Genomic DNA, 18,586 nt, shown 5'->3' on the forward strand with positions numbered 1-18,586 from the left:
TGTTACGAAAATTTTATGTCGGATAGAAACGGTTGCCAGCTCATCATTCACTCTCTCCATTCCTCTCTTGGCTAATTATGTCTGTCATGCCAATTATTAGGAGGCCAATTGACATATTCTGACCGAGGTTTCTGCCTGCAAAACGTCGGAGTACAGACGCCCAGTAATGCTAGCGAAAAATCTGAGGTCTGTTATGTCCACTTAGACTCCTCGAGACATTCTACTGACAATTTCGATAGAGTTAGAGGTCTAAGAATAGCCTCTACAAAGTGTCCCAAATCTTTACGGTCGAAAATATACATGCGGTACGGGACCTTAAACTTTTATTTTGAGATAGGGAACGTATGGCCGCAAATGACATATATCAATTGTTATGAAGTCTTGGACGAGGCGTGTGTTTGCAACACTATCTGCCTCATATACTTTATTAACACTACTTTGAAAAAAAAAAAATTCAAAATCGTTTGTGATATGTCAACAGAGGAGTTTATCACTAATAACGGTTCATAAATAATTGTCGAAACGGAGCATTACTCGTTACAGAAACTTGCAGACATGTATTTAATATATTGTGTAGCAGGATGTACTGCTGGGAAAGCCGAATTTTGCCAACAGGCATCATTGTAACTGTAAGACATTTATCTACGTGGACGGAAACTTAAGCAAATTTGGTTATTCGACCCGCTGATAGTTGATCTAGGTTCTCGACAAGTATTTGTACGCGCAGTAGAATTTGAGGAGATGGTGCTGGATCGTGTAGAAAAAATCCGCACTTCGAAAAATATAGTGTGGAGAATACCGGTGGAACAGCAATCGCCGGCCGGAGTGGCCGAGCGGTTCTAGGCGCTACAGTCTGGAACCGCGCGACCGCCACGGTCGCAGGTTCGAATGGATGTGTGTGATGTCCTTAGGTTAGTTAGGTTTAAGTAGTTCTAAGTTCTAGGGGACTGATGACCTCAGAAGTTAAGTCCAATAGTGCTCAGAGCCATTTTTGAACAGCAATTACTCCGTTATTATTAATAACGTGTGCAGGCCATGGAACAAATAATTTTAACCCAGAATTTAATTCTGTCCATGGATTATCCATTGTAGTACTGTAGAAGACTGTACTTATTATTGTTCACGTTAGGATGTGGTTATCAACACGATAGCGCTTCCATTGACTTCTACCTTAATGTCCGTGATCATCTGATCGGCAAATAATTTCATCGTTGGAGTGATTTTTTTCTTTCCAAGCCCTGTTAGGTGGTCTGTGGTGAACAGGCGATCTTATCTACCAGTATTCTTATCTGCCTTCCGTCGATCAATTCGTCAAAGGGGTACCATGTCCAATCGTGGGCTAACTTTTTCAGTATGTTTTCGATTTTTGTGATATATTCCATCCATGTGGAGTGTCGTTGCTGACAGTGGAGTCTGGCTAATCTGACTACCTCGTGGAAGTTGTTTTCCACTGGCTTCCTAGTCACATGACAGAAACTGATCCTGTCTACAACTACAGGGATTACAAAAAAAAATGGAAATACCAAAAAACACAACACAGTACCATGCCTTACACCGCAGCCCTGACAGCCCTTCATGATAGCTAAGGGATTTAGATAAGCAGAGTCTTTCTCCTTCCGCCAGATGATCTGCTAGATACTGTTAACAACTAACCTCCCTTCCCAGCTGAGCTGACACAATGAGTGCCTGAAGGCCGCCTGAGCATTTCCTGCACTGCCGGTAACACTTCGCACTACTGGATCGGCTAGTTCCACGACTGCTGTAGGCTGATTGTCATTGTTATTATTCCGATACCGCCTCCGCTTCCATCTACACTGGGAGGCCTGCATTCCCATAATCTGGTTCCTCTGTTGGTCCTGCTAACGATTCCGAGATCGCCGATTGTTTTCGCCAGGTCGGTTGTTAGGTCGAGATGAGCTGTTACTACTTTGATGGTTGTGGCCGGAAACCCGTCCCTCTGATACGCACGCGTAACTACCGATGAATGTTTCCTTCCGTTTCTGCTTGGAACTTGTCTACGGCAGAGAGAACTTCGAGAGAGTTCTCGATAATTGAAATGAGCCCCGTCAGCAATTGTTGCGTAGCCCATTTGGACATTCATCAGAGGGTTTATCACCTCTGGTTGCACTGAGGTTTCTACATGGCAAGCACTTGCTACAAGAAAAATTTAAACAACGTGCCTCCGCTGGGATCACAAGCAAGGCGCGTCTTGAGAGTTCTCCTTACTCTTTGTTGCTGAGTTCGAGTTCAGTATCGAGCCAGGAACTCTTTACTAAATTGAAGAAGGTGTCACAGAATTGGCAGTCACGTCCCACCAGAGGCTAGCCTTTGACGTGAGGTGACTGTCAAACAAGTTGATTTGATGTCGGTTGGTCAGGGAGAAATAGCGGAACAATTCTTTTAAATCTGTGTTAAAATCTGCTTGGTGAATAACGGAGCTTAACACCTCAAATTTTTCCCAAATACACTCCTGGAAATTGAAATAAGAACACCGTGAATTCATTGTCCCAGGAAGGGGAAACTTTATTGACACATTCCTGGGGTCAGATACATCACATGATCACACTGACGGAACCACAGGCACATAGACACAGGCAACAGAGCATGCACAATGTCGGCACTAGTACAGTGTATATCCACCTTTCGCAGCAATGCAGGCTGCTATTCTCCCATGGAGACGATCGTAGAGATGCTGGATGTAGTCCTGTGGAACGGCTTGCCATGCCATTTCCACCTGGCGCCTCAGTTGGACCAGCGTTCGTGCTGGACGTGCAGACCGCGTGAGACGACGCTTCATCCAGTCCCAAACATGCTCAATGGGGGACAGATCCGGAGATCTTGCTGGCCAGGGTAGTTGACTTACACCTTCTAGAGCACGTTGGGTGGCACGGGATACATGCGGACGTGCATTCTCCTGTTGGAACAGCAAGTTCCCTTGCCGGTCTAGGAATGGTAGAACGATGGGTTCGATGACGGTTTGGATGTACCGTGCACTATTCAGTGTCCCCTCGACGATCACCAGTGGTGTACGGCCAGTGTAGGAGATCGCTCCCCACACCATGATGCCGGGTGTTGGCCCTGTGTGCCTCGGTCGTATGCAGTGCTGATTGTGGCGCTCACCTGCACGGCGCCAAACACGCATACGACCATCATTGGCACCAAGGCAGAAGCGACTCTCATCGCTGAAGACGACACGTCTCCATTCGTCCCTCCATTCACGCCTGTCGCGACACCACTGGAGGCGGGCTGCACGATGTTGGGGCGTGAGCGGAAGACGGCCTAACGGTGTGCGGGACCGTAGCCCAGCTTCATGGAGACGGTTGCGAATGGTCCTCGCCGATACCCCAGGAGCAACAGTGTCCCTAATTTGCTGGGAAGTGGCGGTGCGGTCCCCTACGGCACTGCGTAGGATCCTACGGTCTTGGCGTGCATCCGTGCGTCGCTGCGGTCCGGTCCCAGGTCGACGGGCACGTGCACCTTCCGCCGACCACTGGCGACAACATCGATGTACTGTGGAGACCTCACGCCCCACGTGTTGAGCAATTCGGCGGTACGTCCACCCGGCCTCCCGCATGCCCACTATACGCCCTCGCTCAAAGTCCGTCAACTGCACATACGGTTCACGTCCACGCTGTCGTGGCATGCTACCGGTGTTAAAGACTGCGATGGAGCTCCGTATGCCACGGCAAACTGGCTGACACTGACGGCGGCGGTGCACAAATGCTGCGCAGCTAGCGCCATTCGACGGCCAACACCGCGGTTCCTGGTGTGTCCGCTGTGCCGTGCGTGTGATCATTGCTTGTACAGCCCTCTCGCAGTGTCCGGAGCAAGTATGGTGGGTCTGACACACCGGTGTCAATGTGTTCTTTTTTCCATTTCCAGGAGTGTAGATGATGGTAGTACGGCAGGCATCAACCGGGAAGGGATCGCTTCCACCACTGTAAACTACGACACTTTCCTGAGACCCGAAGGTTGTCGGTTCGAGTCATTAAAAAGCTTGGAAGTAAATTCCGTGAGAACAACAAGCCACCCACCCCTATCTCCTGTGTTTGTGGCACTTCGATATCCCGGCTGCTTGTTTGCCGCCAAAGCAGAAATTCTAATGATGGTGGCCTCGGCTTTCCTGCTCAAATTTTTCGGAACAGCTGTTTCTGTCAACACTCGTGTTTCCGCACAGATCGCACTAGCTCTCTGGTTCATCATAGCATTTAAAATTTGCGTTTTTGTCAACACTGGTGTTACTGCACCGACCACAGTAAGTTACCCGTCCACCATAGCGTTTCAGTTTTGCACCTCCATGTCTACACTGCCAAGGACATTTCCACTTATTTCCTGATACAGGCTCTGAATCTTATCATCTAGCCGCGCGGGATTAGCCGAGCGGTCTGCGGCGCTGCAGTCATGGACTGTGCGACTGGTCCCGGCGGAGGTTCGAGTCCTCCCTCGGGCATGGCTGTGTGTGTTTGTCCTTAGGATAATTTAGGTTACGTAGTGTGTAAGCTTAGGGACTGATGACCTTAGCACTTAAGTCCCATAAGATTGCACACACATTTGAACTTTTTTTTTTCTTATCATCTATTTTTCGACTGAGAGTGCTGAGCGTTTCCCTTAGCTTCTCATATTGACTCTGAACTTTATTATTTAAAACTGCTCCTCCTTCCCGTCTATCATGGATTCCATTGTGGTTACCACGTCCCAAACTTCACACAACGCTTCGTACAAAGTTTCTACAGCACCAGTTGTCTCATCTACTCTAAAAGCTATATTATCTACTTGCTCATGAAATCCATTGAGCCTTTTATTCAATGTTTTAACTTCTCGCTGTCTTCTTGTGGTATTCGGTCCAGCAGTCGGTTGTGAGCATTCAACTGTTCATCTAGTTTCTTCCCAAGTGAAGTAATTCGAGATTCCAATTCCTCGGCTAAGGTATTATTAAATGAATTACCCAGCTCCTTACCTGCCTAGTTAATGTGAGTCATCAGTGTCTGTATGAAATCGGGGATGATACCGGTGACTTGCCTGTACAGCGCAAAATGCCTGGGTTGGCGCTTCTGCGACAGATGGTTATTGAAAATAGTCTCTTATTTCTTCGTGGCCGCTGTGTATAGTATGACAGCAATGCTTTTGAAGGTACTGTAATGATGTTGTTCCTCGCCTTTTTTAGAATACTATCATCTCTGTTTTTATAGTAGTATGTCTATATAATGATGGTCGGATGCAAGTCTTTCAATTGGACACCACTTCGGCGACTTGAGAGCCCTTAATCTGCACAGGTATTCAAAAGAGAAAGGGTGTCGCAGTTTAACGTGGAATCCGAACCACGTATCGTTCCTGGTGACTCCTTACATCGCTGAGAGGTGACGGCTAAATGTAAATGTAAATGTCGCGTGACTAGGGCGTCCCATCGGGTAGACCGTTCGCCGGGTGCAAGTCTTTCAATTCGACGCCACTTCGGCGACTTGCGCGTCGATGGGGATGAAATGACGATTATTAGGGCAACTCCACACCCAGTGCCTGAGCGGAGAAAATCTCCAACCCAGCCGGGAATTGAACCCGGGCCCTTAGGATTGATATCCTGTCGCCCTGACCACTCAGTTACCGGGGGCGGACGACGGCTAGATCAAAGGCTGACTAAAATCTTCTGTGGTCCGACTGCGATTCGATGGCGCGACCTTCCAGTTTCCAGGCACGCGCTTTACTACTAGATCACAATGCCTGAGTTAGTTAGTTAGCTAGTTACTTTCATGCCAAGTGGATCATTTGCGCGACAAATCGTAATGACGTGCACTGAGTCATTTTACATTCAAATAACAAATAAATTTGTAGATATAGTTACATACTGACCATTTTTTAAATATGCGGGTGTGAGTTATTAATTCCTGTCCATCACCGTTACACACTACAGTAACAGAAATTACTCTGCGGTGTAGTAGGAATTTTCAACGAAAAAATTTATCAGTTTGTTTTCAAATTTTACTTCGTTGTCTGTCAGACGTTTTGTATCACTAAGTGATAAAAATTTTTGGTTGCAACGTTGTGCACCCCTTTCTGTGCTAAAGACAACCCTAATGTGGAGACAAGGCTGTCAATTTCCTCTTCCGGTATTTTAATTATGAATATCATTGTTCCTTTTTATCTCCAGTGCACTATTTACAAGAAACTTCATGAGGGAATAAATATACTGTAAAGCAATAGTCAAAATTTTTCCTATCAGAGTCTCTTAGAAAATCTAAATTGAAAGCACTACAGGCTTGCTGCTGTCTGACAGCTAACATAGTAAGGAACTAAACAGTTCAAAATTTCTCGGTGGAGGTCTATACACAGTTACAATTTAAAGTGAACTATATTTCAACACACATTCACAAGCACACACTTTAATCAGCTGATCACTACAAAACCCAGCTGTCTTTATACTTTTGAACTTGTGTTCTGCTCAACATATGTACTATTCATCCTTTTCCTATATTTGTTCTACCTGAATAAGATGCTGTAGTTTAATCTTTTGTATATAATTTATGTATTTTTCAGAATTTTAAAAATTTTCCAAATATACACGAAGTCCTTCTAACGTACTACTTAATCCTCTAATATTATGACGAAGTAAGCTAACCTTACACTATGTAGATGGTTACCATTTATTGGTTTTCTGCGTTTATGGATTGTGTTGCCCCACGTTTCAGTACAGTGATATGTTTCTCATACCAGATGTTGAGGTATCTGGTTATAGTACTACTATTCTCTGAACACCAGCAATTGATTTTGAAATGGTATCCTCCCATACTACAGCGAAACTCTTTTCTTTCTGCTATTGCCAGTAATTGACTTTAGTCTATATGGTGGATTTTGATATTTGTTTTCATTCCTTGCTTCGTAAAAACGTTATCTACTTTGTGTGTGACCTAATTATGATATTCTGCTGCATACAACCTCTTTTTTTTCTTTTAATGCTGGTTTTTATAGAGATAATATCATCTGTACGAGATGTGTGTATGCAAGGGTATGCGCAATTTTTGGGTTTTCTGATTTTGTTATATCTTTGATACGAGGGTTGCCCAGAAAGTAACGCACCGCATTTTTTTTCTCAGCCAGAAACAATGCTACGAGTGCGAAACTTTACGTATGTATTATTTGAAGTCTCCGGAGTGAGCGCGCCAAGTTTCCGTCACTTCCGACAGATCGTGTAGCTGCAGGACAGTTCCAAAATGGCGTCTGTAGTTGCAAGTTACAAGCAACGTGCCGTCACTGAATTTCTCACTGCAGAGAAAGAAACTGTGGGGAATAATCACAAACGCTCGTGCAAAGTCTATGGAGCATCTGCTGTCGACAGACGTACAGTTAGTCGCTGGCACGGAGGGTTAGATCATCAGAGGCGGTTCGGCGAAGCTCCACGATTTGCAGCAGTCGTAGAGGCCATCCACGGCTGTCACACCTGACATACCTGACCTATCCCCCTCGGACATCAACTGGTTTGGACCATTAAAGGATACAATTCGTGGAAGACATTTTGAGGACGATGAGGAGGTGATTCACACAGCGAATTACTGGTTCCGCCACCAGGACAAGAACTGGTATCGACACGGCATACAATCCCTTGTTTCGCGCTGAAAGAAGGCCATAGAACGGAGTGGAGATTACGTGGAAAAATAGGGAGTGTAGATAAAGCACAATCCTTTCGTGTGTGCACTTCTCATTATGTACAATAAAGAATTGTTGAAGAAAAAAAAATTCCGTGCATTACATTCTGAGCAACCCTCTGACAAACGACTACGACTGCACTCTAAAAATCAGTAAGATACCAATAAATTGTAATATTTATAGTGACTGAAAGATTTTTTTGTTTTACAACAAGTGGAGATGTACCAAGCGACTATAACCGCCACGAAGCCTGTTAAGTGCATAGACATACGAGAAAAGAAAGGAAAACATATCTTCCATGCCCAACTCGTCTCCCTTCCTCTGACCGATTCCTTCGTCATTCGTAATCACTCCATCCCCCTTTCTTTCGATATACAAAACGAAGCAACACAGTATATGTAGATTTAGGCAGGGAGGCAGGAGTCATTTGTGAGCTACGAGCTCTTCAGTGTCAACAGAGACCAAGCACATCTTCCTGAATTAGCTCTGTCACGCGCCTGTGTCATTCCGTGGCACGGTGGTCCAGTGGGAGTGGACAAATGATGCGCACTCCGCGAACTCGTAACTACGGCAGGTGCGATCTGCATATCATATCCAAACAAGTTTATCTCCGCAAGATTGTGCAATAGATGCCTATTTCTCATCAATAATTCAGGTACTTTTCAAAAATAAGAAGATACAGAATTGTCAGTACGATGTCATAACTGTTATTGTATGAAACAGTGCAACCTAAAAGCGAAGATTACGTAATGTAGGTTTGCGGCTAGATCTTCAGCACAACGGAAACATTCCATGCGTCATGCAAGGAGTTTATATAGACGAGGCAAGCAGGTGCCGAAAAGATAAAATTACATTATGGCTTTGGGTAGTATTGCCAAAGAATGCGAATTCAGACCCATTTAGTACAATGCACATAGTTGGGTCGACCACTTCACGCCAGAAATGTAACGACATCGGAAGTAGTTGCTGCAAACAAGCAAATGACACACCACGAAAAAGACGGAATTTATTTAATGGTCCGGACTTTTTCTGGGATTCAAGCGGAATTGTTTTTGTTGATTAACTTTGAAAACTGTAAAGTTGTAAGTGGTTAATGATCCGAAAATCTCAGAGCTACTGTCTGATAATAAAACTTAAGAAGAGGCCTGGATTCGAAAAGATCAAAGGAAAAAAAACGAAAACACATTTCGACAGGACAATGCACAGCAGAAAAACGTGCCTTGCAATGGAAAAACAGAGAAAGTTGATGTAAAAGTTATTGGAACATTAACTCTATTCATGACATTTAGCATCCTCTGACTGCCTCCTTTGACCGCCTCCTTTCGGAACATTAAGTGTAATCAGTGCCTGGGAAAGTGGGAAAGGTTTTAAGGATATGGCAACCTGTGACTTTTCTGACCGCTTCCATCAATTTTTATGACGAAATATACTTGGCAAACGCCACAAGCACGCTAATGTCCATCCGCCCATTAACAAAAATATTTACCCTTTGATCGATAGCGTTATCCATGGTTATATGATCTCAGGTTCACCAGGTTATAGAAAGTTATGTTATTAATATAATGAAACATACATTATGTGATGAAAAGTGTCCGGACACAGCTGAAAATGACTTACTAATTCGTGGCGCCCTCCTTCGGTAACGCTGGAATTCAATATGGCGTTGGTCCACATTTAGCCTTGATGACAGTTTCCACTCTCGCAGGCATACGTTCAGTCAGGTGCTGGAAGGCTTATTGGGGAATTGGTGCCCACGCTGCAATGATGAGAAGTATCAATGTCGGTCGGGCAGGCTGGCACGAAGTCGACGTTCCAAAACATGCCAAAGGTGTTCTGTAGGATTCAGGTCATAACTCTGTGCAGGCCATTCCATTACAGGGTTGTTATTGTCGTGACACAGGCCGCGCATTATGAACAAGTGCTCGATCATGTTGAAAGATGCAATCACCATCCCCGAGCCGGCCGGAGTGGCCCAGCGGTTCTAGGCTCTCCAGCCTGGAACCGCGCGACCGCTACGGTCACAGGTTCGAATCCTGCCTCGGGCATGGATGTGTGTGATGTCCTTTGGTTAGTTAGGTTTAAGTATTTCTAAGATCTAGGGGACTGATGACCTCAGATGTTAAGTCCCATAGTACTCAGAGCCATCTGAACCATTTGAACCATCCCCGAATTGTTGTTCATCAGTGGGAAGCAAGAAGGTGCCTAAAACATCAGTGTAAGCCTGTGCTGTGATAGTGCCACGCAAAACAACAATGGGTACAAGCCCCCTCCATGTAAAACACGACCGCAACGTAACACCACCGCCTCCGAATTTTATTGTTGGCACTACACACGCTGACAGATGACGTTCACCGGGCATTCGCCATACCCACAGCCTGCCATCGGATCGTCACATTGTGTACCGTGATTCGTCACTCCACAGGAAGTTTTTCCACTGTTCAATCGTCCAATGTTTACGCTCCTTACACCAAGCGAGGCGTCGTTTGGCATTTACCAAAAATGGTTCAAATGGCTCTGAGCACTATGGGACTCAACATCTTAGGTCATAAGTCCCCTAGAACTTAGAACTACTTAAACCTAACTAACCTAAGGACATCACACACACCCATGCCCCAGGCAGGATTCGAACCTGCGACCGTAGCAGTCCCGCGGTTCCGGACTGCAGCGCCAGAACCGCTAGACCACCGCGGCCGGCTGGCATTTACCGGCGTTATGTGTGTCATATGAGCAACCGCTCGTCCATGAAATCCAAGTTTTATTACCTCCCGCCTAACTGACATAGTACTTGCAGTGGATCCTGATGCAGTTGGGATTTCCTGTGTGATGGTCTGGATAGTTGTCTGCCTATTACACCTTACGACCTTCTTCAACTGTCGGCGGTCTCTGTGAGTCAACAGACAAGGTCGGTCTTTAATCTTTAAGCTTTTGTGTTGTACGTGTCTCTTTAAGTTTCCACTTCACTATCACATCGGAAACAGTGGACCTAGGGGTGTTTAGGAGTGTGGAAATCTCGCGTACAGACGTATGACACAAGTGACACCCAATCACCTGACCACATTCGAAGTCCGTGAGTTCCGCGGAGCTCCCCATTTTGCTCTCTCACGATGTCTAAGGACTACTGACGTCGCTGATATGGAGTACCTGACACCAAAATGAACCTAATATGAAAAACGTATGTTTTTGAGGATGTCCGGATACTTTTGATCACATTGTGTAATAGTTTATTTTGTAAACGAAAACCATATTATTCTTCCAGCACAAGCTGACTTTTCTAATATGTTTTCAAATTAAAAATATTAAGAAAAAGCAGATACAGACGGTTGTAGCAGACACATGTCTGATTCCTAGAAGAGCTCAGTGACAGCCACTTCTGCCTCCAGCGACTCTGTTTCGACGTAGCACTGTTCACGAAATAATTGTGAGTCAATAGTCAATTTGACGAATATTGTTTTTGGCTGAAGAAAAAATGAAAGTATAAATCAATAGATTTCTAAAAATACACCTTGCAGAATGCAGGTTCTATTGGTTTGGAATCATGATTTATAATTATTATATTGAACTTACTTTTGGAAAAATATACGGTTATGAGCCTTTGGTCTTTACATGTGGCAAGGGTTTTATCGACCTTGCAATTGTTCTACGAGACTCGTCAGTTTCATTCTGTCGAGTGCACTGTTCGTCCATTCGAAGCTGATGTTGATCCTAGCTGTGTTCTCGCGGATGATACCTCGCCATGCAGTATCAAAGACGCTTAAAAATAAAATATCTACTTTTGACTTAAAATATGAAAGTGTGAAAATAATTTCTTATATGGAGGACTTACTTTTATTTTGAAGGTAACGATCGTTTCTGATATTAAAACCAAGCGAGGTAGTTCAGTAATATGACAATGAAATCGCATTCTTTGGCTCGGATCTTATTGTGGCAACACACTAATCAAAGATCAATGGGAGGTCATTTCCAAACGAAAGACGGGTCTTTCATCACATTTATCTACAAAACCTCGTAAATCGTACCTCCTATACTAAAATGTTACGCAGATACGGGATACCTACTTGGATCAACGCAGGCCCGCTGCTTGGCCCCATAGCGTCCGCGTGCAAACCAGATTTGCTGCCCCGCCCCCCTCCCATACAAAGTTTTTTTTTTCACACTCTTATTAAAGACATGTCATCGGCATTTTAATGATATAAATTTCTTTAATAATAATTTTTACAACAAGAAAATCCATTTACACACTAATTCATTAGCTATTATATATAATTGAGAATCACTGCTGGCAAATCCAAGAATACTTTAATTCTAGCTTGTTTGCTGACTTGAGTGAAAGTTTCTTCGACACTTCCATATACTCATAAAAACTGAACTTCTCTTGCTTTCATAATTGCGAAATCTTCTATTGTCAGTTTAGTACCTAAACTAAGATCTCGTGTTCTATTGAAATAATAGCCAAATTTGTAAGCCTCTGTTGATGCATTGCTGATCTTACATAATTTTTTATAATTTTTAATTTCGAAAATGATCTTTCACTGGATGCAACTGTGATTGGCAGAGTCAGAAATATTCTTTAACGTTAATATTAAATCATTTTTGAAAAGATATTAAAGAATGTTACATGGATTATCAATATTAAGAGCCTACAGCCCTGGATTTTCGCTAAGTGTCAGACTCTCACAAACTGCTGCTGTACTGCTTGAAGATTCTTCAGTAGCAACATCACTCTTGTCAATGTATCGACGAGACCACCAGAGGGAGTAGTAGCGCAACATGTCCTGTCTTCAAAAAAAAAAAAAAGGTTCAAATGGCTCTGAGCACTATGGGACTTAACTGATGAGGTCATCAGTCCCCTAGAACTTAGAACTACTTAAACCTAACTAACCTAAGGACATCACACACATCCATGACCGAGGCAGGATTCGAACCTGCGACCGTAGCAGTCGCGCGGTTCCAAACTGTAGCGCCTAGAACCGCTCATCCACTTCGGCCGGCGTCTTGTCTTCACTTGCTTCCGTAGTTTCAGACCCAGACGTCGAGCACGTGGCACAGGCAAGAGTTTCTTGACCGACGATTACAGATTTGGTCAAAAACTTCGTATAGAACCTGTCAGTTTTTCTGTTTGCCTTTCCTTCTCTCGTTTCTGATTACGAAACTGAGCCCCAGAAGGCTATTTTTTTTCTTTTCTGTGGTCCCTGAAACAGTTTTTGGGTGAAACTAATGAAATTGTTTGTTGGTACTTGGTTGAACAAATTTACAAACAAATGAAATGCTCACTCTTCTGTTCTATAATATTTCATTTTGTGTTACTGTAGGCATTTTAGAGCGTATACAGGGTGGTCTATTGATAGTGACCGGGCCAAATATCTCACCAAATAAGCATCAAACGAAAAAACTACAAAGAACGAAACTTGTCTTGCTTGAACGGGAAAACCAGATGGCGCTATGGTTGGCCTGCTAGCTGGCGCTGTCATAGGTCAAACGGATATCAACTGCGTTTTTTTTAAATAGGAACCCCCATTTTTTATTACATATTCGTGTAGTACGTAAAGAAATATGAATCTTTTAGTTGGACCACTTTTTTCGCTTTGTGATAGATGGCGCTAAAATAGTCACAAACGTATAAGTACGTGATATCAAGTAACATTCCGCCAGTGCGGACGGTATTTGCTTCGTGATACATTACCCGTGTTAAAATGGACCATTTACCAATTGCGTAAAAGGTCGATATCGTGTTGATGTATGGCTATTGTGATAAAAATGCCCAACGGGCGTGTGCTATGTATGCTGCTCGGTATCCTGGACGACATCATCCAAGCGTCCGGACCGTTCGCCGGATAGTTACGTTATTTAAGGAAACAGGAAGTGTTCAGCCACATGTGAAACGTCAGCCACGACCTACAACAAATGATGATGCCCAAGTAGGTGTTTTAGCTGCTGTCGCGGCTAATCCGCACATCAGTAGCAGACAAATTGCGCGAGTTACGGGAATCTCAAAAACGTCGGTGTTGAGAAAGCTACATCAACGTCGATTGCACCCGTACCATATTTCTATGCAGCAGGAATTGCATGGCGACGAGCATTTTGAGCATTTATTGCATTAATGTGGTATTTACAGGTAATCACGTTGTAACAGCATGCGTTCTCAGAAATGATAAGTTCACAAAGGTACATGTATCACATTGGAACAACCGAAATAAAATGTTCAAACGTACCTAAGTTCTGTATTTTAATTTAAAAAACCTACCTGTTACCAACTGTTGGTCTAAAATTGTGAGCCATATGTTTGTGACTATTACACCGCCATCTATCACAAAGCGAAAAAGTGGTCCAACTAAAACATTCGTATTTCCTTACGTACTACACGAATATGTAATAAAAAATGGGGGTTCCTATTTACAACAACGCATTTGATATCCGTTTGACCTATGACAGCGCCATCTAACGGGCCAACCGTAGCACCATCTGGTTTCCACTTTCAAGCTAGGCAAGTTTCGTTCTTTGTAGTTTTTCCGTTTGACGTTTATTTCGTGAGATATTTGGCCCGGTCACGATCAATTGACCACCCTGTATATATTTCCTTCCACTGCTGAGACTGTCGTTGTTTTCCCGGCGCGTAAGTGACTGTTGAATTCAGAACGTGGACGATAACGCTATGCAGTGTCTCTTAATTTTTACGAAGAGTTTATTAATTTAGGTTACAATTAACAACAAAGCCAGTAAGGCGGAGTGAATTAATCTATCTAAATACGAAATAAATCTTATATATGTTAATGTAATACGGAATGTACTGTAGTGTTTTAACATTAGTAAATAATATAGCCAATTAGTTGGAAAACGAGGATTCGCTTTTAGCTGACGTTGCCTCCATATACGGTTGGGTTTAACAATGAGAATATCGGTGATACACTGGAGACGATAAGCAACCATGGAAAAAGCGCGGCATAATGTTTCTCTGTTGTTAATTGTCTGTTACAGAAGTCTCCTCTCCTTTGAATGCGCTGCTGCATTATGAGGTTATAGTCAGTCGCGGCTGGTGATCATGTTCTACTGTGCTACAGCACACTGTAAATATCGTACGAAAGGTATGGCATTTATCTTCGAATGAATGCCTTAAATCGCAGAAAATTACGTAATTTCTCCTCAATTGGGGGCCAGAAATCGCACTAAAATTATGTCAATTTTTTTTCAATGCGTGTTGGTATGTAAATAAAACGGAGAAGAACTCGTTTTAGATATTCATTCTGATGTTAATGACGTAGGCCAACGACATCAAAAACTCGTTTGTGACAGACAGTGTAATTTGAGAAAGCAGCAAGTCATGTATCAACGACACAACGAATGAAATTTACAAAACATATGTAGCTGTGCGAGGCGGGGGCATTGAAGTGATCCTACAGGGCGGCAAAATTCGTCAAGACAACTGAGCTTATGTACGAAACTTTTTATGATAGATTAGGAATCGAAAGTTAGAAATCATGATTACAATACTGACAAAATTTAATAAAGTCAGTTTACCACAAGAATCAAATGCGTATTGGCACAAAATTACGTCCTCTTTCCTCAAAAGGAGATAAAGATGCCTACATTATTTTGAAAATTAACTATGTCACTATTGCTTAAAAGTCCTTCGTTCGTACAGTTACTTACCTGGTATAAATGACATTTTCCAAGCGGCGTTATTAATAAAAATATTACCAGTCAACAAAATTCTTCTGGAACTTCCCGTCATATTAAAACTGTGTGCCGGACCGAGACTCGAACTCGAGACCTTTGCCTTTCGCGGGCAAGTGCTCTACTATCTGAACTACCCCAGCACGACTGACGCCCCGTCCTCACAGCTTTACTGTGCGTGAGTCGTGCTTGGGTAGCTCAGATAGTAGAGCACTTGCCCGCGAAAGGCAAAGGTCTCGAGTTCGAGTCTCGGTCCGGCACACAGTTTCAATCTGCCAGGAAGTTTCATATCAGCGCACACTCCGCTGCAGAGTGAAAATCTCATTCTGAAAATGCTTCTGGGTTTGAGGTCGCTCTGTCATCTGTAAAATTCCGACGTTTCGGCGACTGCTGCAATGCGCTTCCCTCTGGGTGTATTAGCGAAATACACCCTGAGGAAGGAGCCTTGCAACAGTCGCCGAAACGTCGGAATTTTACAGATGACAAAGCGGCCTCAAACCCAGAAGAAGTGTATTGACTGTGACAACGGCCGCGGAAGCCTTCGTTTACAAAAATATTACCACTCCGAAAAGGCAAAAGGAAAGGAAATTAGAGTAAGTTAGCCTAGCTGATCGCTGCACAAATGTTATAAACTTCAGCGAAAATTTAATTTTTAATGTCAAAGGTGAATTGCAGCCACTTTGGGAGAACATTACGTTCGATCGAGGGTTTAAAGTTCTGTATACACACTACTGTCAGCGATTAACGGGCTAAAACAGCGACTATAAAAAAGAGAATAAACTACTGGCCATTAAAATTGCTACACCACGAAGATGACATGCTACAGACGCGAAATTTAACCAACAGGAAGAAGATGCTGTGGTATGCAAATGATTAGCTTTTCAGAGCATTCACACAAGTTTGACGCCGGTGGTGACACCTACAACGTGCTGACATGAAGAAAGTTTCAAACCGATTTCTCATACACAAACAGCAATTGACCGGCGTTGCCTGGTGAAACGTTGTTGTGATGCCTCGTGTAAGGAGGAGAAATGCGTACCATCACGTTTCCGACTTTGATAAAGGTCGGATTGTAGCCTATCGCGATTGCGGTCTATCGTATCGTGACATTGCTGCACGCGTTGGTCGAGATCCAATGACTGTTAGCAGAATATGGAATCAGTGGGTTCAGGAGGGTAATACGGAACGCCGTGCTGGATCCCAACGGCCTCGCATCACTAGCAATCGAGATGACAGGCATCTAATACGCATGGCTGTAACGGATCGTGCAGCCACGTCTCGATCCCTGAGTCAACAGCTGGGGACGTTTGCAAGACAACAACCACCTGCACGAACAGTTCGATGACGCTTGCAGCAGCATGGACTGTCAGCTCGGAGGCCATGGCTGCGGTTACCCTTGACGCTGCATCACAGGCAGGAGCGCCTGCGATGGTGTACTCAACGACGAACCTGGGTGCACGAATGGCAAAATGTTATTTTTTCGGATGAATCCAGGTTCTGTTTACAGCATCATGATGGTCGCATCCGTGTTTGGCAACATCGCGGTGAATGCACATTGCAAGCGTGTATTCGTCCTCGCCCTACTGGCGTATCACCCGGCGTGATGGTATGGGGTGCCATTGGTCACTCGTCTCGGTCACTTCTTGTTCGCACTGACCACACTTTGAACAGTGGACGTTATATTTCAGATTTGTTACGACCCGTGGCTCTACCCATCATTCGATCCCTGCGAAACCATACATTTCAGCAGGATAATGCACGACCGCTTGTTGCAGGTCCTGTGCGGGCCTTTATGGATACAGCAAATGTTCGACTGCTGCCCTGGCCAGCACATTCTCCAGATCTCTCACCAATTGAAAACGTCTGGTCAATGGTGGCCGAGTAACTGGCTCGTCACAATACGCCAGTCACTGCTCTTGATGAATTGTGGTATCGTGTTGAAGCTGCATGGGATGTTGTACCTGTACACGCCATTCAAGCTCTGTTTGACTCAATGCCCAGGCGTACAAAGGCCGTTATTACGGCCAGAGGTGGTTGTTCTGGATACTGATTTCTCAGGATCTATGCACCCAAATTGCATGAAGATGTAATCACATGTCAGTTCTAGTATAATATATTTGTCCAATGAATACCCGTTTATCATCTGCATTTCGTCTTGGTGTAGCAATTTTAATGGCCAGAAGTGTATTTAGTATTAGAAATTAATACAATTAAAACAGAAAACCGTACTCACGATATGGACGCTTTTTTCTCCGCCTATATTTTATAAAACTAAAAAGAATGTGCGCTGATAGCTCTCTGAAGTTACAGTAAACAATCAACGCACAATGTGCGGCTTTCTGTATCACGCGAACGGCTAGGAATAAGAGAATGGAGAGCGGAGTTTCGTCAGTCAAACCCACCTGCCGGGAAGCCACGTGGATTCCCTGTACGATAACAGGGGTCTGAAGGCCGGCGCTGCCGGCTTCTACTTACAAGGGAACCTCCCCATCGCACCCCCTTAGATTTAGTTATAAGTTGGCACAGTAGATAGGCCTTGAAAAACTGAACACAGATCAATCGAGAAAACAGGAAGAAGTTATGTGGAACTATGAAAAAAATAAGCAAAATATACACACTGAGTAGTCCATGTGCAAGACGGGCAACATCTAGGAGAGTTTAAGTTCAGGAGCGCCGTGGTTCCATGGTTAGCGTGAGCAACTGCGGAACGAGAGGTTCGTGGTTCAAATCTTCCCTAGAGTGAAAAGTTTACTTTCTTTATTTTTGCAAAGTTATGATCTGTCCGTTCGTTCATTGACGTCTCTGTTCAGTGTAACAAGTTTAGTGTCTGTGTTTTGCGACCGCACCGCAAAACCGTGCGATTAGTAGCCGAAAGGACGTGCCTGTCCAATGGAAACCGAAAACATTTGATTGCAAGGTCATAGGTCAACCGATTCCTCCACAGGAAAACACGTCTGATATATTCTATACGACACTGGTGACGGCATGTGCGTCACATGACAGGAATATGTTGTCGACCCACCTAACTTGTACACTTGGTGAATGGGTAAAAAGATTCTTCTACCTTGCCCAATTTAGGTTTTCTTGTGGATGTGATAATCACTCCCAAAAAAGTGTGAAAACATAAGAGTATGTCACATAAACTGCAACAAATGAATGTAACAGTTTCACAGTCGCACAGTTTTGTCTGTGCTCTGTCAAAACATATGTTTTTAACGTTTTCAAATTTTTCCGTGTGTAGGCCGTCAAATCCTGCATATGTCCAAGCAAATCTGAATATGTC

Source organism: Schistocerca nitens, chromosome 3 (assembly GCF_023898315.1).
Source record: "Schistocerca nitens isolate TAMUIC-IGC-003100 chromosome 3, iqSchNite1.1, whole genome shotgun sequence".
In the NCBI taxonomy this organism is placed as follows: Eukaryota; Metazoa; Arthropoda; class Insecta; order Orthoptera; family Acrididae; genus Schistocerca; species Schistocerca nitens.